We start from the raw sequence: 13,220 nt of genomic DNA, 5'->3' as shown, positions 1-13,220 counted from the left end.
GAAATCCTTATTTGGTTCCAGGGAAATTTATCATCGTGACACAGGAAAACTAGATGACTGTCCTCACAGTATTAAACCCAAATATAGTATCGTCCTCAATATAAGAGCCTCTGATTGAGTGTGCTCAGAAGTTGTCTAACAAATGAGATGGGGGTGGTGGCACGCTGTGTGATATGAGACTAGCAGAGGAGTCAACAGACCAGCTTCTGGTGCCAATACTTTCCTTCCATGTCCTTGTTAATAATTCACACTCTCCCTGGAAGTGGAGTTTCAGTTGGAACGTGTATTTATCTTTTACCATCAGGTCCCTACTTAGTTGCTTTTTCAGAGGTATTTGATCTCACTGTGTTTTCTTGTTTTCTTTCCAATCTTAAGGATCCAGTGTGTTCCAAAATATTAAGAGTGGAAAAAATAAAAACCAAAAAAACATGGTGGCCATAAAAGCATTTGACTGTGTGGCAGCATCTGAAGTGAATTGCTCTTTGGAGGCAAGGAGGAGTCTTTGATGTTCCCAATATGGTTCTCATAGGCTAAAACTTCCAAGAACCACAACCCAGCCTAAGGGGCACTCACTCGATGTTCTTAAATATTTGGAAAGAGATGCTAATTTATTGTTTTAGTTTTCCTTGCTATTAACACTTTGCCAGTAGATTCTTCCTCAGAGTTGGAAATGCTTTAGCACTAGTTGATTTTGCGTTTAACCAGATGTGTATTTTGTGTGCCTGTTGTGCGGACTCCTGTCCAAGCTGGTGCAATCACTCTGCATATCACATCGATGCTTACTTTGGGAATTTTGTTTGCTACTCTGGGTGATTCAGATTCTTAACCATAGAACTCGTGCATGCTCAGTCATGTCCGACTCCTGCAACCCCGTGGACCATAGCCCACCAAGCTCCTCTGTCCATTGGATTTTTCAGGCAAGAATACTGGAATGGGTTGCCATTTCTTCCTCCGGGGATCTTCGCAACCCAAGTATTGAACCTGTGTCTCCTGCAGCTCTCCTGAACTGGCAGGAGGATTCCTTACCACCTCATGCTTATATAGTCCCATGGTCCTTACAGACACTGACCCCTGCTACAGCCTCATCAGGCTCTGTCAGTGACCTCTAGCACACAGAGTCAGCTTACGTTCATGGTTCCTATAGTTTGGGAGGCACATCAAATTCCTGAGCTGTCATTGTGATAGGAAGAAGTCCCAGAGTTTTATTAGGACCAGTATGCTCAAAGCTTGATGGTATTTAATGGAAAGCTTGCTTATTTCAGCTAGGCCATGTTAATTATACTACATGCATGTGGAATATTTCTTGGGGATTTTCCATTAGTTCTCTGTTTTTCTGAGGAAAGAAGCTGAAAGGGAAAATAGGGTTAAAATTTTTTAAAGTGTGATATATAAATGTAACTCACTTTTACCCATTACTACCAAGACCTATGTGAGGTTGTGCCTTCACAGTTAACACTCAGGCTCCACAGACTCCTGGGAGAATTGTCCGTTATCTCTCGTAGAGATGATATCTGCTAAGACTGCACTCAGGGTAAGCTGGATAGCTAACATTTAGAAAACATTTTACTATTGAAATCCTCTGTGCTTGTACACAAAATGTTGTGAGCATATTTAAGCAGAAAATAGGTAAACACAAATATCTAAGAGTATATCCCAAGATGACATTTTAAAAAGATAACCTGCCAGAGAAATTTTCCTTATTGTTGCCAAGACCTGGAGTTCCACGTGGCTGTGGAAGAAAGAATTGCATGGCTGAGTTAGAGTATTTAAGTTAGTTTGATCAGTACACCTTTGATAGAAAGGCAAGATAATGATGTATTTCTTTCCATTGAAATGGTTGTAAATAGTTACCTGATCTTTTCAAAACCTGTGTTATAAACCTCCATAATGTACTATTGATAATTCAATTTTCTGAGTGCTGATTCTAAAAATTTTATTTTAATTTCAGAAGATGCATGTTATAAAATGTCTATTTTCTTGCATGTACATTTTTGCTGTAAGCACTTCCCAAGTGTTATATTCATTTAATTAGGCAGTCACAAATAGATTCAAACAGCATTTCTAAATGACAGAATTATTATTATCTCAATAAGAAATTATTCTTTCTTATTTATATAGAAATGTTTTTGATATTTATGTGATTTCTTTTAAAAGACATGTGTTTTTAAACGTTAGGAAGAAGGTGCTGATTCATTGTATCATGTGATTATATATGTATGTTAGCTTGTGTGTAATCTGTATTCAGTATACCTGTGCTCATGCTCAGTTGCTAAGTTGTGTCCAACTCTTTGCGACCCCCTGGACTGTAGTCTGCCAAGTTCCTCTGTCCATGGGATTCTCCAGACATGAATACTGGAGTAGATTGCCATTTCTTCCTCCAGGCAACATACCTATATTCAGCTATTAAAAATATAACCAAATCCTAGCTAGGTTCACTTGCCTCTAAACTCAATCAAACGTTTTACAAATTAACCATAAGTGAAATGTAGTTGACGTTCTATCACACTGACAACACAGAAATTTTACACAAATATTTATGAACAGAATCTGCAAAAGATAAGATTTGGTTAGCTGATAAGATTGGTAATTATCCTTCATCAAACACACATGTTAAATTATGAGCCTAAATTCTATTTATGTACAACTTCAAAATATTAATTGCTATATGTATAAAGTAGTTTAAGTAGAAAGAAATGAAATTGCTTTTAATTATCTGAAAATTCATAATATATTTAATGATTCACTTTATTTTGTAAGAATGAATTTATATCCAAATGACCCAGTTTATTCTAGTTTCTCAGTGATTTAGTTGTACATTAAATACTTTGATGCTGTATTTACATATCAACATCAGCAACTATAATTTCCCAGATACCTTTTCAAGATACCCAGCCAAGACATATCCTTGTGAAGTCACACTTTTTTCTTTGAAGCTTTCTGTAAAAACCTAGATTAAAAGTGAACTTTCCCTTCTGACATTAATTGCATTTTAAAAATCTGTAGCTTTCATTTGACACATCATATACTGCTTTGTACTGAAGTTTTTTTATACATATGAAACTACAAGTGGTTAGAGGGCAGGTGCTACATTTTATGTTTATTTACCTCCCTTCCAACCAATGTTGAATTGCCTCAATCTGAGTGAAGGATCAATGAATAGGTGATGAATGAATGAATGGATAAGTGGATGGATGATACCTATATGGCAGTGTATTGACATTGAGTACATATTGCTAATCATACGGAAGAAATATGTCCAGAAAACAAATCAATTCTTCTGTATCTGAATCCTTTAAACTCCCATATTAGATCTTCCAACTAGCTGATGGCATCATTTGCCAAGGTAGCTTTTCTAATCTCTACATGCCCAAGTGATTTCTGATGGGACATGGAGTCTTGAGCATGCAGTAGTTCCATTCATTTCCTAGGACTCATGAGGGTGCCAAATACCTACATTGTTCTGCTCCTGCAGTCTGAAAGTACCAAACTCACCTGTAAAGTATCATATTGACCAAAAACTTCTCCAGTTTGTCAGTATTTGCTTATAGTCAGTCAGTGGTTCTTCCTCTCCTCAAACTCAATATCTAAGGAGCTCAGGTTGACATCAGATGTGGAAAGGCATGAGGACTAGCTATGAATACCCATGAACTAGACAGGAGAGGGTTGGGGCAGACAACACAGTAAAGAAAGGGTCAAGAAGACAGACTGCCCAATCATTTCCACTATCTTAAAAAGTACTAATTAAATGCCCTGTCTGAGGCAGATAATAACTGAAAACAGCCAAGTGCAATTGTTTCTCATGAATGCATAAAGAAATTGGTGGGATCTCTAGGTGCTTCTTCAATCAGTAAGCTGGAGCATACTAAGGCACATTTGGTGCTCTGGACACATCGGAGGAGAGGGAACCATTCCAGCACCCTAAACGGTACCCTGCTGACATGAATAACATCTAGAGACTAACTTCATATACAACAAACTGACCCTAATAAACAATAATTAAAAGAATCCAAAATATCTTGTGAAATTTAATTATATCTGTCATCAATGGTCAATCAACTTAGTAATCACTAAGCTACATCTAATTCTGTCTCCTACATTGAATTATTTTCTAGAGCTTCTAATATATATAAATGAAATGTACTGGTTTTATTTCCTTCTCTTTTTATTTTTCCCCTTTATCCTCTAGTAAACTGAATTCCTAGATGTAAGCAGCCAGAGGGAGAAAGAGAAATGATTCACATAATGGATAATTAACCCTTGAACAATGGAAAGTTAACTCTCCATAGACATGCCAAAAACTGAAATGTTTTGTTGTTGAATATGTTCTCCTTTGGGTGTTAACACATAGAAGACATCTCCATTAGCTCAAACTTGGCACCAAACAACCTGTTCATTTTCAATCTACAAATGCCACACTCACCTTCCAGTTCATTCTGGCAGGATTTGTAGCATGATGCCCTCTTGGGTAGTCATGTACAAACAACTCTGAGGGGCAAAATTGTATGAGTGCCTAATCCACTTTTGAAAATGAAAGAAAAGGATCTGTTTTTATGAAAAGCACCTAATAAGGAAAGACACAAATTGTAATAAAAAGTGTTAGCACCTTGCATCTCCTGTTAATTGCCTTCCTAGTCAAAAGGAACCAAAATAGTGTAATAAATGTTAGACATACATCATGAACAGAGTGCAGAAAAAAATGTCTCTTCCTTTTAACAGTGAATTGAAAAAGAGTAGCAAAGCTTCAACTACCCACATTGCCTTAACTTAGGCTTCTAACCTTATTCATCTACTTCATTTGTCTAATGAGGATAATAGTACCCATTTGACTTATTTATCAGCATTGTTATGAGGATCAGATTACAAAGACTGTCTCTTCATTACATTCATTAAACATAGATTTAACATTCATTCATTCACTCATATACTTATTAATGCAAGAAACACTTTTGAACCATATTCTGTGTCAGGTATTGTTCTAACAGTTAAAGATTGATTCATTTATTAATAAGTATTTATTAAGGTGCACATACTGTGAACCTAGGGCTTTTCCAAGGGCTTGGGATACTACAGTAGACAAAACCAACAGAAGTCTCTATTCTCAAAATACTTGAATTTTAGGCAACGGAGAAAGATGACAAACAGGTACATATTTAAAATATAAAGTATGTTAGATAGCACTGGTAAGTGCTATGGAGAAAAGTTAAATAAGAGGAGAGAGACAAACAGAGTATGGTTGTGTGAGGGCTAAGGTTGCGATTTTAACATAACGGAAACAGAATGCCTCCCTAAGGGGACAACATTTGAGAAAGGTGAAGAAGCAAGACTGTGTCAGGCAAGTTTGAGTGGTAACAAGGCAGTCTTTGTAGCAGGATGAGAGTGGGCATGCAGCAGAGTGGTAGACGTGACAGGAGAGGCAGTGGGAGCCTGAGCATGCTGTTGTGAAAGTCTGGTCTTGACATTGACAATACAAAGATGAAAAGACATGACCTCAAGTTGCTCATTGGTGGAGAGACAGATAGGGAAACAAGTTGGGATAATGCCATATGCTAAGAATCATAACTGAAGGATGCTCAAGGAACCTTGGAGGCACAAAATAGCAAAAGTTTACCTGAATGTATTTTGCGGTAGAGTTAGGAAAAGCTTCATAAAAGAGCTAATAAATCCCTTCTAGGCCTTGAAGGATTTTCCCAAGCGGTCAGAGGGAGGAAGGACATTCAGTAAGAGGACTAGCAGTAGGAAATAGCATAGCAGAGTTGGGGACCAGTATCACTAACGTTTAGTGCAGGAGTGTGGAGAAATTATGCTATAGACGTGGGCAGGGAACAATCCTGTTGGGTCTTGATTGCCATGCAAAGACTTTTAACTTCATCCTAGGATATGTGGGGAGCCATTTAAAAGTTTTAAGTAGAGAAGGTTAATGATCAAATTGTGTTATAGAAGATCACCCAGGCAGCAGGGTAGAGGATGGATTGGAGGAATGGGAGAAGAGAGACAGAAAAATGAGTTAGGAGGCAACTAAAATTGTTGAGACAGAACACAATGAAGCTCTGAACTAGGACAATAACTACGGGAATAGAAAGGAAGAGACACGTTCAAGAGATAAGAGGCAGAATGGACACACCTTAATAACCTTTGGGCTGGGCATCAAGAGAAAGGAATTTCGGATTACTCCCAAGTTTCTGCCTTCCACGACTAAGCAAGATAGCTATGAGGAGGAGGAATGGGTCTTGTAGGCTGCAGGAAGGGGATAAATTTGTCTTTGACTGTGTTCAATTTGAGATGTTGGGGAAACATCCAGACTGATGCCTGGTAGGCTGTTGGATTTAGTCAGGAAAGTGGAAGATAGGTCAGGAATAGACGTAAGTTTGGCCATCATCTGAAGCGTCAGCTTCAGCATCATAGTTAAAGAATGGACCTTTCTCAAGGAAAATGTATTGGTAGAAAGCAAAAGAGAGCAAACCCCTGGAGTGAACCACATTTATGGAACAGAGAAAGGAAGAAGAGACTTAAACAAAATTATTATGAGCAACTATTATGCTCCAGGTGCTGTGCTAGATGTTGGAGGAACCAGGATGACTAGCACCCAGTTCCTTCCCTGGAAGTACCCACAGTTTGTACAAATATGAGATTACTCTCACCATCAACAATGGACAGTGCTAACAGAAGAAATGTACAAAATAACAGAGAAAATAGTATAGGATATTTCAGTAGCATTAAGGGAGATGATAAAGACAGAATCCTGGAAAGTCTGCTGCATGCATTTTGCAACACAGTTCATTTCTGATTCCTCTAATACTTGAATGTGTATGTTCCAGTGTTAGCATGGGTTCAAGCTATTGGCAAAACAAGCCAGGTGTAAATTATGGTAGAATTGAAATCGATAGTGCTTTGAAGCACTGGAGTGCCCAGTTCACATCAGGGTGTGTGTGTGTGTTCACTGAAACATGGCTATCAAGTGCACCCCGAGTCATTAGATGTGTTATCCAGTGAATAACAGCCTAATGATATTTTAGCAGAGCAGCCTTATGATAAATTCTGCCTTAGTGAAACTCCATGTACAGAGCAATTTCTCCTGGCCGTGTATATTGCATGGCAAAGAAAGGATATCCTGCTGCGTATCAGAAGGCTGTAATTTCATTTAGGGGTTCTATTGACATCGTAAACTGTGAGAGCAGAGCTCAAGTGGCTATTTAAGTCATAGGAACTTCAAGCTAAAATTACTGCCTAGTCCTAATCGCCACCTCCAAGGGACTCCTGCCTATACATATGTGTTTTATGTTTCTATCTTTGTGTCTATAAATACTCTCTCACTCCAGGAGTTAAGGTGATAAGCTGTCCTAAAATATGACAGGTATCTGCCACCTTTGCAACTGGTGTGAGCTAAGGGCTAAAAGCAGTTGTATTATTCATTGAAGGTCAAATGTTAAAAAGGGCCAGAAACTCTCCAATAGGTTCAGAATACAGGTGTTTTGGTTTTCCTACTTGAAGACATTCTCTATTCTGTTTAAGGTCAGAGTCACCTTTAGACCTACCTGTACAACAGGGATCACAGCTTGTAAGGATTTGCCCCATTCTTTCCTCTCTTTGCCTTGACCCATGCTCACTTGTGAAAAGACTAGTACTGAAGAGTTAGAGTAGTACCCAGGAAGGTACAGATGATACAGTGACCCACGTCTAAATGATTCCCTAGACGTTTAAGGAGTCCATTCTGTCCTGAGATATAGTCGAGCTGAAAATTGGAAGCTAAAATAATTGACTTGAATGTTTATATACTAAAGAAATTTAAATAAAATTGCAAATTGTCATCATGTTTATTAGATGATGCTTTGGGATTGATCTAGGAGACCAACAAGGGAAGATTCAAAGTTATGTATGTTTCTCTTTGGTTTTTAATGAAAATGTTTGTACCCCCATGATAACTATCAACTCTGTCCAGAGATGCCACTACAAAATTAGACATTGGAGTTTGAGCTTATCAGTCATGCTGGCTAACATTCTATTTGGTCACTCTCTTTCCTGGACTTGGAGTCATCCTTCTACATACTGCCTTAAATACAAATTCCCAAAGGATTATCATGACTCAGAAAACCACAATAGTAATAGAATTTATGACTCCTCATAAGGCAAATGTGTTTTTCGGTTATCTTATAAACCCTTATATCACTCTGAAAAGGAATGGAGGATGGAGAGGCAGATAGTGGGACACACAGTTAGTGGCAGAGACTAAAGTTTTACTTTCCATATTAGCCTGATTATTGTTCTTCTGCTTCACCACAATATTTCTTTGTTGGTTACATAGTATAATTAAAAATTAAAGTCTATAAGAGCTGAATCTCTCTCATCTGTTACCACAATATTTTCATTATATTCCTGAACAACATAATATGTCATTGTCACATCTCTGAGAAGTGCTACTGTTCTTAGTAAGAGTATCCTCAAATCATCTATATCTATGGGAATAAAAAAGGAGAGATTATGTAGACATAGATAAGCTCCATCATGAGGAAGTACAACTCTCCTATTGTTCTGGATTTAGGCAGCATAGCAGAGTGATTAGGAGGGCAGACTCTCTGGGTCTGGGTCACTCTCTGGTCTCTGGGTCACTAGCTGTGTGATCCTAGAAATGCTATTTCATTCTTAGTTTCTTAGTACAGAAAATGGAGATGAGGATGATACCTTCATCATAAAATTATTATGCAAAGTAATGATCCAATAAATGTAAAATATTTATATGTTTTACTGGTATATACAGTAAGTACTCAGTAAACATTAGCTGCTATTATAATTACCATTATCATCCTGCTCTTCATCACTTATTCCTATGCTAGAGTCTCAGTTAATACATGTCAGGGAAATACCTACACATGTGTGTGCATGCACAAATACACACAGGCAAACACATGTGCACACACCCTGTCCAATTAACAGTGCTTGCTTACCTCAGCCTTGGGCGTAAGCTTCACCTATATGTTCATTTCAGTGTTACTATTCTGTCTTCCAGTCCAGACTCTGCTAGCTATTTTTCTCCTCTTGCCTAATTTGAAACTCTCAGTATTGATATCCAGTCACTACAGTAGGCCTGCCCTCCTGTCTGCCTGATTTTTCCTTTGTGGATCCACAGACAGTATCCTCAGAACTGTGTTCATTATGCCTCTGCCTGTACCTTCTTCCCATTCGAAATTTGGACTTTAATCTTACAAGCTGTATTATCCATTTGTATTTTAATCTGATACCCTTGTTTCTAACCTTGGTTTTGCTCTTCATGTCATATATTCACATATCCTTTTCTATAGTGGTTATATTTTGTGAAAAATATGCTTGCCTCAATCATATTGAAACCTGATAGCCCTATCTGTAAGAAACAGCATCATCCACCTTGGCAGACCACGTGTTGGGTCATTCATTATGCCGCCACAATGTCCTTATCTTAGCCTCTTGATGAATATCAGAGATCTGATATCCTGAACCTGGTCTCACTTGCCCTATACCTGCTCTACCCCTAGGCTGATGCTAACACCACGCAAAACTTAATTAATGTAAAATTTAATCAGGCAATATTGGCATTAGTGTAGAATATGTATAATAGTAAATATCCATGTCAAAAGGGGAGAAACTAACAGCAAAACCCAACATCATTGCAACTGGTAAATATCAGTTGCCATTACATTTTAATGTATTTGTGTTCCTCTTTTTGTTACCTTTTTTTTGACAGGATGCATAAAGAGGAGAGAAAAAATTTGTAAAAGAAGAGATACAATTTAAATTTAGAACCAAGTATGATGCTAAACTTAATTAGTATATCTCACAATAATTACAAGTGTCACCATCATCAGAACCATACCTACTTACAAGGAGCTTCTAGTTTGTATAATCTTATTGCAGAGATTAGTAATTAGATCCTAAAGCTAATTAGGTAGAAATCACTAGCCTGTTATTATGCACCAAAATGAGCAGTTAGGAAAGGCAGTGAGTGCTGTGAGAATTCCCATCAGAGTGGCTTCTAATGGTATATGGAAGGCTTGACAGCGGAGGGAGAACTTTAGCTGTAGCTATAAAAGCTGGGCATTGAAGGATGAAAAATTAAGGGTGCTTTGGAGAGAAGGGAAGATGGAATGCAGTGAAGTAATATCAGATAACAAAGAAATGGGGAGAAAGAAGAAAAAAAATTTAACCTGAAAGAAGGCACAGCAATGGGAATGAAGTTAATGTGTACAGGAAGTAATGAAATTAGAAATGAGATCCATGTTGCTGAAGATTTTTAGGACATGAATTTAAAAAGGCAGGTGGAGTCTAAAGTGTATGTTATATGGCTGATGAGAACAATGATTGTTACACAGTTAGAACTCAATACGGATTTGCTGAATAACTGACACTTTTTAGTGAGGCTAGCAAAAATAAATGAAAGCAGTGTTACAAGAGTTAAACTGCCTATAATGTGCAGTGTGGACTGATGGGGGTTAAGACTAGTCAGAGATGCCAACTGAGAGGCAATTATGGTCACTCAGATGTTGAGCAACCAACACTCAAAATACAGGATGACTGTGAAGATAGAAAAGGGACATTTTTAAAAACATTAACAGCACTCTCCATGTCTCTTTCCTACCAACTGTAACCCTAATCCCACCATAACTTTAACTGGAAAATGTCTCCTAAAAGTGGGATCCTCTTTGCTTTTTTATTTTAGTGAAGTCTATAACTACTTACAAGGCAGGATCAGGATGGAGAATGGACCCTCAGGCTTAGTCAAGCCTCTAATCAGTAAGGGCTTAATTGTATTCTATTCCTGAACAATGTAATGTGCTCTAGAAGTTCGACTCCTTGGGGAATAAACTCAGGGGACACACAGACTCCTTTGGGTTCACACTTATGGTTCCTGATAGGCAATACTCTGTGGGAAATCCTGCATATCAAAGCGTGCTAATTTGCTCAGAGAGATTCTGGAGGACTATTCTCAACTATGTAGCTCTTAACTCTCACTATCTAACTCCTGAAATAGTGGTAGAACCCTTTTCCCACATTTTCTCTCTTCCTTCTGCAGTTAAACCAGATCAACATCAAAAGGAAGCCTCAGTAGAAACTATATGTTAGCAGAGATTTCAAGAACATCCCAAGCTTTGTCTTACTCTTAAACAGTCTCAGAGATCCCAAAGGTATCCTCGTACTTGGTTGTAAGAAATGGTGCTCATTAACTTGTCTCTTGCTGTGTGCCATTATTATCAGTCATGCACTCAATTGGCCTTTCTTTGGACAGTTCTGACATTTCTTGAAGGGTAACAATTTGGCCAGCATATCACATCTGTATTCAACTTTTTTATTGGCCAAGAATCATATGTGCACATTGCTGTGTTCCATTCCTAAGATAAGTGCCCCATTTTATCTTATGGCTCTTTAAGTGACTGCCCTTTCTTGCCTACACAGAACTCCTAAAGAAGACCATGCCTTGCTTTTCTCTTTATCTTCCGGTTTCAGCATAGCGTATGCCCTGAAGTAGACCACTAGTACACCTTTTTAGATTCTCGCGACTTCATGCATTTTGAACAGGAACGACCCTCTGTGAGGCTTACATCCCAAGTTCTGATATGGAAAATACCTCCTAAGTGCCAAACTCGTTTGCCTCCTCAGCAAATCAATCCTGGGTACTTACCGAGACTAATTTTTCCCAGCAGTAGGCATAGGGAGTGTGAAATAGATGGCTCTGCCTGTCAAACCTGTCTGTCTGCACAGCATAGAGTGGCACCATTTAGAGGAAGGGTGTTTGGAAAATTAAACAAGGACTGTCTGAATAGGAGACCTATCGGCCTGCAATGGAATGACAGGTTTCTGCCCACAAACTGGGGTTAAGACCTGCATATTGATGCTTCTTTTCACCCATTTGTGAGTAATGGGTCTCACCCCATTAGTGGGCGCATGTGTTACACCACTAGAAGCTGTTATGCATTCTCCGTAGGTCTGGATGAAGGAGCTCTAGCTACACATAAATATGTACTTGCCAACAGATCTCTGTATTTATCTGCCTGTCAGTGGGAGCAGACAGGTCACAGCTCTTTGATGGGCAAGAACTGCAGGTCAAAGCTGTGCTCTTGCTGCTTCGACCACCACTGTGATTGCTGTGGCTTTATCATTTGAATCCTGGAGGAGGCTAGGGGCAGCTTGTTAGCTGTTGTTCCAGCCCAACCTGGGCAGTTAGTCTGGTCATCGACATAATTAGAGAGATTTTTAAAATGTTGACTGCCAGTGTTGCGGTGGCCAATGTTGTTGTCGTTGAGGATGGACTCTTAAAAACCATGGTCACCCACCATGGATCATCTTTCGATCGTGCCTCAAGGGCCCACACGTCTCTGCTGTCTCCTGGCACTGTGTTGCTGCTCTGAGGCTGTCTGATGCTCCTGGATTCTGCCTGTCAAGTGTATTTCCTGCTGCAGGCTGCACCACTCACTGCCTCTCAGCCTCTGCCCCACTCAGGAGACACACTGCCTCCCAATAGGAAAAATTACCGTGCATCAAGCTTCCTAATTCTAATAGTCTACTAAACTAGGTGCTTACTTTAGTAGCTGCCACACCCCTACAACTACATACATCATTGACTGTGGACTTCATCATCTCGGTATGAATATTCCTTGCGAGGAAAAAGATATTTTCCCCCCAAAATGAAAACATACTAATGATGGCAAACTGAATTTATGATTACTTTGTGTAGAACTGAGGAAAACAATCAAAGCAAACAAGTGTTTTTATCTAGGCCTGTTTCCCAGTTTAATTTGATAAAGGAAATTGTGCAATTCTTAATATAACTACAATACAACAGCAATTAACAGATATTCTCTATAGTTGCTGCCCCTCCTCTCATGCTTATATAAGGGCATAGACCGTTCTTTTCCCCAAAATTCAATTTTGCTCAAGATTGTGGCATTATTGTAAAAGAAGTGATGGGAGTATTTTGGGTTTTTTAGTTGGTCTGTGCAGTATCCATTTAACGAAATCTGACTGAAAGATACAAGAAGTGAGCTCATTTGAGACAGTGTTTGCTGATTTTGCCTTTCTAGAATGTAGGTAGGAAAACAGGAGAGTTAGTCTCAGGGAAAATTTAGAAAGAAATAGACTGTCTTATCAAAGAGAAGAGATGATATGAAAAGGGCCTGTTTCTATATGTCAAAAAGATATATGACAGATGTTTCACTGAATAGAAGGAAAGGGACTGGGTTCAAATGTAGAACTTCCTT

At 38.7% G+C, this 13,220-nt stretch overlaps 1 protein-coding gene across 25 annotated transcripts in view; it reads left to right on the top strand.

Moving 5' to 3' along the window:
• ZBTB20 (zinc finger and BTB domain containing 20) overlaps nt 1-13,220 on the top strand; it is an 865,400-nt gene that overhangs the window by 538,710 nt on the left and 313,470 nt on the right. The window lies entirely within an intron of this gene.

The sequence above is a fragment of the Bos mutus genome, chromosome 1 (assembly GCF_027580195.1).
Source record: "Bos mutus isolate GX-2022 chromosome 1, NWIPB_WYAK_1.1, whole genome shotgun sequence".
NCBI classification, from domain to species: Eukaryota; Metazoa; Chordata; class Mammalia; order Artiodactyla; family Bovidae; genus Bos; species Bos mutus.
Note: the sequence above shows the minus strand (reverse complement) of the source record. Positions and strands in the feature narration are given on the sequence as shown.